This window comes from Belonocnema kinseyi, chromosome 4 (genome assembly GCF_010883055.1).
Source record: "Belonocnema kinseyi isolate 2016_QV_RU_SX_M_011 chromosome 4, B_treatae_v1, whole genome shotgun sequence".
NCBI lineage: Eukaryota > Metazoa > Arthropoda > Insecta > Hymenoptera > Cynipidae > Belonocnema > Belonocnema kinseyi.
Window position 1 is genome coordinate 102,860,517 of NC_046660.1, and position 9,669 is coordinate 102,870,185.

The window sequence follows — 9,669 nt, forward strand, 5'->3', positions numbered from 1 at the left end:
ATACACATATTTATTTATTTATTTATTTGAAAAGTTATTTATATATTTGAGAATCTTTGTAATACTGTGAAATTGTTGCATAAAAAATGTAATTTTTGGATTATCTATTATTTTTTATGCTTTCAAAATTGGAATTTTTTATTTTTCAAGAAAATTAAAAAGTTTATTAAGGTATATCTTGTAGGGCATTTAGAAATCAAACTTTTTTTTCTCTTGCCTCTTTTTAGATCGTCCGTCATTTGGCTTAAAATGTTCATTTTCGTGTGTTTTTGGAAATTTGTAAATGCTTTAACTGTGGTAATTTTTGGATTTCATGAAAGAAGTCATAAGGATAAATTGTTTGAATTTTTTAAAACTATGAATAACATCACAGAAAACTTTTGAATTTTGCAAAAAGTGGTCTCACGAATATTGAAAATGCGCTTAGTTTTTGAATATTTATCCGAAATGTCTGGATAACGAACTTGACCTTTAGTTTATCATACTGAAATAGCGTACGAGAGGCCAATCTAATAGAATGATTTTTTAAAAAATTATCGTGCTCACAGACCGAAAGACACGCACATTCGTAAAAACCTGTTTTTCGGATTCAGAGGGTCTCAAAACGTAGACATTTTACCAATTTTACACAAATCTTATACCTTCTCTGATGAGAATTAAAAAAATATATATTAAAAAATTTTTTGCTCTATTTTCGGTGAAAAAATATTAATATATTTATTTTTTCTTAGCTTGCGTCGTGTATCGAAAAATTTAATTTTTGTATTTTCAATGTTTTTTTATAATTGAAACGAAAACTACGTGTCCTATAAGAAAAGTGATTAATAACAATTTTGTAGATATTTTTTTGGTGCACAATGTTTGTCCTACCATTTTTTTGCCTATCTTGCATAGTTTGACCACGAAATACATTTTTTATTTTTGATTATTTTTTGTGGGGTCAAAATTTGAATTTTCAATTTTCCGAAAAAATCCAAAAAGTTATGATAATCTTGTAGAGCTATCGAAAATTAAAATTTTTGTTTTCAAGTAGTATGAACAATAGGGTGGTCCAAAAAACCGACTTTCGAATAGAGAACATGCCACGCCCCCATTTTGTGACGTTGCCGAAAAAAAAAATTCCATTCAAGTTTGACACAAATTTGTTAATATCACGACATGTTGCAAAGGCCCTGAAAATCCCATAAGATTAACATGGGAAAATTTTGTTTTCCGTAAAAATGGGATTCAGGTTTCTGGATTTAAACTTAGCTTGCGGTAGATACTAAGAATTTGTTGGGGAGTCTCTAATCAATCATTTTCATTAAATTACTTTAAATTTTGATGGTCCCCTCCCCCTTGTGGAGTTCCAAAAAACTGAAATTGATATTTTGGCCCAAAATTGACATATAAATTCTCTGTTTTTCACTTTTCTCTGTATATTATTTTTGTTTGTCAAGTGCAGTGGTTTAAAGTATTTTTAAACTAATCAACAATTGTTTAAACAATTTATTTATGCTTAAATAATTTTTTTTGCTCTCACTCATGGAAAGGTAGATTTTTTGTGGTTGATTGGATAATTGGTCATTTTTAGGAATAATGATCTTCGTTTCAAGCATTTAGTATTGAATAAACAGTTTATGATTATTGAATTGTAACTTTTTCTTTAGAAGAGGTATAGCTCTATTTTTTAAATTTAGTTAGTTTTGCTGCTGGTTATTAAATATCTACGTCAAAGTAAGTTTTTGTTTTGTTTATGTTGATCCCGCAGATTAGCTGTTAGTATTCTCAAAGGAATTAAAAACCTTTGCATTTTTTGAACGTCACTGTAAATCAAAACAAAAAATGTTGCCCTCAACAATGAAAAATTACCACAATAATTGCAAAAAAAAACAGAAATTTCAAAAATCGATTTTCGAAAAAAAATGGTTTAAACGAACAAACTTTATTTAGACAAATAATAATTTATTACAAAATAAGGTACTAGTATCTAAATGACGTGGATATTAAATAAAAAAGCAGAAAAGCTGACTAATTCTTTTTTTAACTAAAAATGTCCCATTGTCCAATCAAACATAAAAAATTTACCTTTCAATGAGTAAGTGTAAAAGAAAATGATTTAAAAAAAGTAAATTGTTGAAACAATTTTTAATTAGTTGGAAAATACTTAAAAATATAATGGAAATAATTGAGCAAAGACTACTCAACAAATTCTTAATATCTGCAGCAAGCTAAGTTTAAATCCAGAAACCTGAATCCCATTTTTCCGAAAATCAAAATTTCCCCCTGTCTTCAGGACCTTTGCGGCACGTCTTAATATTAACCGCTTTGGCTCAAACTTGGAGAGAATTTTTTTTCCGGCAACCTCACAAAATGGGGGCGGGGGTGGCATGTCCTCTAATCAAAAGAAAATTTCAACAGGTATGATTTTGGACCACCTTAATGAACAAGTTTACAGAGATTATTTGAATCATGAAAAACTTGTGGACTCAAGGAGAAGAAATAGATTAATTTTTTTCAAAAGTTGTTGTTCTCACAGACAGACATAAAGACAGACAGACATACACACAGACTCTTAGTAAAAATCGGTTTTTCAGGTTTAGGGGGTCTCAAAACGTGGACTTTCGACAAAAACTTGAGGGGGAGGGGGGGTCAAATTTTAAACAAATCTAACTCCTTCTCTGATGAGAATGTAAAATATTTATTTGTCATGAATAATTTTTTGATAGTTCTGTTTTTGGTTTTATTCGTAAAAAGATAGTATTAAAACATAAAAAATTAAGTTTTTTAAAACCCCACATACGAGACGGAAAAGAAAGTATCATATCAAAAAGTGGTTGATGACCAATTTGCAGATTTTTTCTAAATGCACATTTTCGTTTATTCATCTTTTACCGTATTTTGCATAGTTTGGCCTAAAAAGGTAATTTCTGAATTTTTCATTATTTCGCATGCTGTCGAAATTTGAATTTTGGATTTTTCAAGAAAATTCAATTACTTGTTATGATAATCTTGTGGGACATTCAAAAAGCAACATTTTTCTTTTTTTTTTTTACTTTTTTTCATATCATTCGAAATTTGGCTTAAATTGTTCATTTTCGTGCGTTTTTTTTAAATTTTGTAAATGTTATAACTCTAGTAATTTTTTATTTCATGAAAAAGTTATTAGGAAAAATTGTTCGACTTTTCGAATACTATGAAGAATCGTACAGAGAATTTTTTGATTTTGATAAAAGTGGTTTAAAAAATATTCAATATGTGCCCACTTTTGGAATCTTCAACCAAAATAGCTGGCTAACGTACTTGACCTTTAGCTTAGGACACTAAACGAGTGTGCCAAAGTCCAATCTAATAGATCAGTTTTTTCAAAGGTCATCGTGCACACAACAAGACACACAGCCAGACATACATACGGACATACAGAAAGACACATTCGTAGCAACCAGTTTTTCGGATTCAGGGGATCTCAAAACGTCGACATTTAACAAAAACAGGAGGGGGGGGGGTTAAATTTTACGCAAATCTAATACTTTCTCTGATGAGAATGTAAAAATTTAAATAGTAATAAACATTCCTAGGCAAAAATATTATGTATAGTTTATACATAGTGTGAAGTATTATATAAAATATTCATTTGTTTTATACATTTTTTGGTTTAAAACAAATAATCTATATACAATTTTTCTATTATGTATAATTTATATGGGTGATAGTCTAATTGCAGGCAAACTTTAGTACCTAAAGTGGCAATCACATTATCATTAGGAATTTCATGTTTAAGAAACAAAGTTTATTGTATCACATTTGAAAATTTAAAATCCAAAGGGGGAATTTCTGAAAATAAGAAATAATAATTAAGTTCGTACATTAAATATGGATTGCGGATTTGAGATTAGGAGTTTGTTGAAAAAGAGCGCGAGCCTTTAAAAAGTTTAAAATCTGTAACGCATGCAAATTAGGAAGAACTAATTTTAACCAGGCACTGTAGATAATTCTCTCAAAAATAAGTAAGGTAACGTAATAAATTATAAGTCCAAAGCAGAATACATCATCTTCTCGATTTAATAGTAAGTGTACCTAATTGTATTGGTCACTATTGTATCGTGTTGTATTGGCCTCTGACATATACGAAATTTCTTCGAATCTGAGTAAGGTGTAAAAATATTTAAAAAAAAAATAGTCAGAGAAATTCTACTACCAGCCCACCTGATCATCGCACGTACGCTGATACACGCGGTATCACTGTATCATAAGAATTACGACGGGAAAACTACGAAGTTATCCTTTTTTAATATTTATGAAAAAATAATAAATATTAATTACAAATATCTCTGATGACGACTTTGTTGTCAAAATGTATTTTGAGTTTTATTATCCTATTTACAAAAAATATGTGTATATTTTAGGTTAAATTTGATAGAATTTTGTGTTCACGGACACGCTTAATAATTCTGAATAAAAAATAAATAAAATAAAAACACAATTGTAACTACAAATATTTTATTAGAAAAAAACACTCACGAAAATGACGATTTAAACGATTAAAATCGAGGGTCAGACTTTAAGGTTAATACAATATTATTTGTTTGACTTAAAAAATTTGCATGAATTAAAGTTTTGTTTCTCTAAAGTTTACAAACTTGAGACATTAGACGTTTTTTAGGCTAACAGTCAACAATGGAGAAAATCCGTATCTCCTTATACAAAGTGAGGTGGGGACACCTAACGCTAATGACGTTTGGAGTATTCTTATATTAAATTTAAGTCAATATAGGAACAGAAATTTAAAAAAAAACTGAGAATTTTGTGGAGGATCATGATAATTATTTATAAAATGATAATAAAAGTAAGTAAGAGTTACTAATTTAATGTTATAATACTGGGACTTCAAGTTTGCCTGCAATTTGACCATCACCTAGTGTGAAGTATTATAAAAAAACCTTTATTTGTATTATACCGATGGGTTCTACGAATAATAGGCTATCTTTTCGTCGCCGTTGAGAATTAGGCTAACTTCATTTAACTTTAATCAATTAAATTAATTGAATAATTAAATTTAAGTTTTTAAGAGGAATAAATAAGCTATAATTTTTCGGAACATTTCCAAGGAATTCAAAACTCCAGCATTTTGTATTACAGTTCATAATGTAATTTAGTCTCCTATAACGCTCAAAACAAGAAATGTTAAAAGATTTTTATCTATTTTAACACGTCTACGTGTTTACTAAATTTTATACATAATGAATTTAGCATAATTCTTAACGGTAACGAAAAGATAGCCTAGAGCCCGTCGATACATTTTTTGTACAAAACAAATGAATAATCATTAATATAAAATCTCTAAACGATATTGTCGATTTCGATTGTCACAATACTCGATTTCATTTTTATATGCGTGCGACACGAGGCGTCAGTGGGTTAGATAGCATTGGAAAATGTCGAAAAAATTGTCACGAATGCTCGTTCTTTGATAGCTACACGCGTGCGAAAGAGCGAAAATATCTTTGGACAGAGACATCCGTAAGTTAGACAGTAATGGAATGTTACACGTGTTGTTTGAAGTTAATGATCCCAACGGAGCTGCCTTGATCTGCGCTTGCTTGTATTTTAGTGACGTTCATTGGCTACGGTGCGGGTCTGTATTTGATTTTTAAATACGTACGCGGACTAGAGCCAATGAGCGTCACACAGTTTAAGCATGCGCAAGTATTCTTGGATCACTGTTGGCAATAATAATCGAATCCAAATTTGAAGTCGATAATACGAATCTACGCTCCTCCTTTACCACCACCTTGCCACCCGTTCCGCCGCAATATAGGGCCTCTGCGTGTTATTTGTAATCGAATTCTTATTTCAATTTAAGCCTCTCTGCTTATTATTTATGATCGTATTTTTATTTCAATTTCGGAAAGGACATTTTAAAGCCTTCAAAGAATTTAAACGAGCTGCCTGGACCATTAAATATATCTACCTGAGTGCCTGCGGAAAATTTCTCAGAGCTTCTCAGAGCCTTGAGAATCTTTAGTATATACTCTGAGATTTCTATCGGTAGAGTTAGTACATTTTCTAATTACAAGATAATGTTTAAGTTATTATTTTTTATTAATATAAACATTAACATTAAGGGATATTCCTTTGAAGCATGGAATTTGTAATAATTTTTGTTATCAAAGTCCATTGCTGGTGTAAAATGCGATAACAACTTTTAGAGATTTTGAGGTTAGGAATTAATTTTAGAATACAAGAGCGACCTGCTCGTCGCAGAATTAGATCATTTTTGCCACTTTGATGTAATTAATCCGTATATCTACAAAAATCTACAAACAACTTTCGCAAAAATTTCATTCAAATTTGTAAAATTTTTGGGGAAAAAACAGAAACTATTTTAGTCGGGATCAAAATAAGAAAGAGCTTTTTATGTATTTATTCTACGTCTTTTTGATAATTTTTTTAACTGCGAGCAGTTCGCTCTTTGATTGGAAAATATAATATTAAATTCAAAATCTTAAAAAGTTTCTAACGCATTTTATATCAGCGAAGAAATTTTATAACAAACTCCATGCTTCACAGGAATAATACTTAATGTTAATGTATATATTGAATACAAATAATAAATAAAACATTAACTTATAACTAAAAATACACCAATATTACACTAACGTTACTAAATATCACACTAACTTTACTAAATATCAGAAAAGTACCATTAAACTCCTTGCACTTTACGTTCACCACAAAACAGCTGCATAAAATAGGCTTCCAATGTGTTATATGCTTTTAAATAATATATGGTTTAAGAAATGTGGTATTGAATGAATTATGTTCAGTTTTATGGGTGTATCGGATCTTTATATCTGTCGATAATTTTGCCAAATACTCAATATTCATTTTATAAAAACACAATTTTCAAAACCTCCAGCAACAGATACATAATATAGGGTTGTACGGGCACTTTCATTATCACACAATGGTACAACAAAATAGTTGAATTCTCAATCAAAAAGATGAACTTTCAAGGGAGAAGTTTTATATTCGTAACAAAACACACCAATTTTCAACAAAATACGGGAATTTTTAAACAAATAATTCCACTTTTAACTAAAAAAGATCAACTTTCAGTGAAAAATATCAAATTTTAAACAAAAATAGAATAATTCAGTTTTTAGTCCATAAAAGTTAATATTCAATAAAAAAAAAATGAAATTTTCTACAGGTTATTTTAAATTTTAACCAAAACAGGCGAATTTGACACCAAATAGTGAAAGTTTTAACAAAAACATAAATTTTCTATCACAAAGATTGATTTTCTATTTAAAAAAATATTTTGTTAAAATAATGGAATTTTCAAATAAATTAATTTTCAATCCAAGAACAATAATAAAAAAAGTATTTAAAATAAGATAGAATTCAATTAAAATCAGGCAGGTTCTACACATTATTTAGCGGAATCTCTCAGCGATTAAAATTGTTTTATAGTAAATTATGTAAGACGTTTTTTTTTTTATCTAAGAAAAGAAATCTAATTTGTACATCTATGTTAAGAATAATAAAAAACAGATTAATTTTTTACCCATAAAATAATTTTTAACAAAAAAGATGCAGTTTCAATGCAAAAAAATAAAATTTTCTACAGATTATTTCTAATTTTAATTAAAACAGATGAACTTGACACCGAACAGTAAAAGTTTTAACGAAAAAGATGAATTCTCAATCACAAAAATTAACTTTCCATTAACAAATTTTTTAAAAACAAATAATAGCATTTTTAACCAAATTAATTTTCAATGCTAGAACAATATTATAAAGAGTATTTAAAACAAAATAGAATTCACTTAAATTCAGACAGATTCTACATATTATTTTGCGTAATCTCTCAGCGATTCAAATTTTTTTATAGTAAATTATGCAATACTTTTTTTTCTAATCTAAGACAAAAAAATCGAATTTGGACATCTATGTTAAGAATAATAAAAAACAGATTAATTTTTTACCCATAACATTAATTCTCTACAAAAAACTATTAGTTTTCAACCAGCAATGATATACTAAAAATTTCCCTTAAAGGTGTTAATTTTCAACAAGCAAACAAAAATCAAGAAAATAGTTGAATCCTCAATAAATAAGATAAGATTTTAACAAACAAAAATAATTTCATACCAAAAAGACGAATTTTCAAATGAAAAAATTAATTTTTAATAAAGAATATAATTTTTCATCCTGAAATTGTACAGTTGAATTTTTAATCAATTTTCAACAAACTAGTTTAACCCTAAACAAGAAGATCAATTTTCAAACAAATAGTGAAGTTTTCAACTAAAAAACATAAATTTTTAATTAAAAATATAAATATATAAAACCAGAAATAGGATAATTCCTTTTTAGTCAAAAGAATTAATATTTAGCACAAAACAATTGAATTTCAACAAATTATTTGAAATTTTACTAATATAGATGCATTGGATGATACACAGTTGAACTTTTAAGCAAACAGATGTATTTTCAACCAATAAGATTAATTTTGTATAAAAAAAGACGATGTTTGAAACAAATAATTGAATTTTCAACCCAAAAATATCAATTTTAATTCCAAATTTCAGTGTTCCACCAAAAGTGGGATAGTTGTATGTATGTATGTATTTAATCTCTCCCTTTTACGGGTTTGAGGGCCACCGCTCCCTGTACATATATTTACAATTCCATCCTTAGCCTAACTTAACTACTACTTATATTCTACTCTTTCGCATTACGTAGGATAAACAATAGTAACAGTAGAGATATTATTTCCTAAAATGAGCGAGCTTCCAGGGCTTCCGTTTCCTCTTACCATAAAAAAAATGCATTTTCCACGATATTGAAAAAAATTTTCGTTTTTTACTGTCCTTTTTCAGGATCACCCGTTTGGCTCTGCCCTACTCCCTTGCTTTCCCTTACTTCGTCCAATTTCACACTCATCCACACTCAACTGTCCCTCTTCGTCTCCTGTACCTCTCTCTTAATACATGTGCCCATGACTCCATTTCGTATCCACATACTCTGCATAAATTCTCCTCTTCATTCATCCAATATCTGCATGCTCTTACTCCTTCTCCCATTCTTAACCGTACAACCCTACTCCATTTTTCTTCCTTTTTTGTTCTTTGCAGATATTCTGGTTCCGTCAACCCTTTGACCATCATATACCATCTATTGTACCTCGAATCTATAATCTTTGTCCATCTCTCTTCTCCTTGTTTAACCAATAGCTCTAACTCTATGTCCTGCCACTCCATAACCCCTTCTCGAATATTACATACCCTTCTTATTTTTCTCCTTTCGACCTCCCATTTTGAATTTCCCACATTACCTCTCGCTTCATTGTTCCGTATTTCACTGAAACATGCTTGTGCAATTTTACTTCCCTCTCCCATTTTTAGCTTCTCTTCAAACCTCCATGCTCTCTTAATTTGTCTAGTAACCATATTTTCTCTTCCTAACTTTTCTTTTAACATATATCCTGGGCAACTCCAGCTAACCCCCATTACCCACCTCAGGAATCGCTCATGCATACTCTCTACTTTCCTACGTTCCTTCCATCCCCAGATCTCCATGCCATAACACAACACCGCCCACACCAACGCATCAAACAACCAGACCCTCATTCTCCAATCGTTCTTGAACCTTCTCTTTCTTATACCCCATACTTGGCCCATT